The sequence below is a fragment of the Papaver somniferum genome, chromosome 2, assembly GCF_003573695.1.
Source record: "Papaver somniferum cultivar HN1 chromosome 2, ASM357369v1, whole genome shotgun sequence".
Classification (NCBI taxonomy): Eukaryota; Viridiplantae; Streptophyta; class Magnoliopsida; order Ranunculales; family Papaveraceae; genus Papaver; species Papaver somniferum.
The window spans coordinates 285,266-286,231 of NC_039359.1; the positions used below are offsets into that span (position 1 = coordinate 285,266).

Genomic DNA, 966 nt, shown 5'->3' on the forward strand with positions numbered 1-966 from the left:
AGAAACTATTTTCTGTTTTATGAAAGTGATCTTTATCAGCTATGAAGTAGTTTAGGTGCATATAGCTGATCAAATATCAATTTTCAAAGTAATTTTATTACTCCGTTTATTATAAAGATATGATAGTTAATGGGGTTTCTTGGATTTTATTGTAGGACGGATCATTTATTCATTTCTACCGGTTGATGGTTGTTTGGTTGGTAGATCTTGTAGGCGGGTTCAAAATGCCCTTGCCATCATGCTGCCCTATGGAGCTTGCTTGTATGCCTGAACATTTTGTCGAAGATGCCATGGAACTGCTGTGTCGGATACCTAGAGCGATGGATGGGTTCATGCTGGTAGTCTTTCTGAATGCAGTTTCAGTGATATTTTGATGCTTTCTATGTTTTGTAATAGTCAACCGTTAATTAGCCTATGCTTTTGGATCTTAATTTTTGCTGTTATCAGGATGATTTTATGAACTTGATTATAATGTTTATGGGAAGTCCCAACTATATCAAGAACCCTTACCTCAGAGCAAAGATGGTAGAAGTCTTGATCTGCTGGATGCCAGAAAGAAGGTATCAGGTTTGCTTTGGCTACAATAACACAATCTTGTGTCCGTCATTTAATTCCATTGCATGTTGGTTTGGTGTGCAGTGGTTCATCTTCAACAGCTTCCCTTTTTGAGGGTCATCAATTTGCCGTGGAGTATCTTGTCAGGAATCTTCTGAAGCTTTACGTTGACATTGAGATTCATTTTCATTAGCTTCTCGTTCCCAAATCTATATTATTATCCACCTTGTTGGCAGAATTTCTTAATTATTATGTTGTCCGTCTGGTATCTAGACATTAAATGTTTCTTGTTCTGATTGTTGTACCATTCTTGTGCAGTTTTATGACAAGTTCAACATACGTCATAATATTGCCGAACTTCTGGAGTACTTATGGCAGGTTCCTAGTCATCACAATGCATGGATATATATA

At 37.0% G+C, this 966-nt stretch overlaps 1 long non-coding RNA gene across 1 annotated transcript; it reads left to right on the forward strand.

The window, feature by feature from the left end:
* Positions 1-304: 304 nt before the first annotated feature.
* LOC113352908 lies at positions 305-735 on the forward strand. Its single transcript, XR_003360981.1, has 3 exons — positions 305-338; positions 448-560; positions 640-735. It is a non-coding gene; the product is annotated as an uncharacterized LOC113352908 (long non-coding RNA).
* Positions 736-966: the final 231 nt, after the last annotated feature.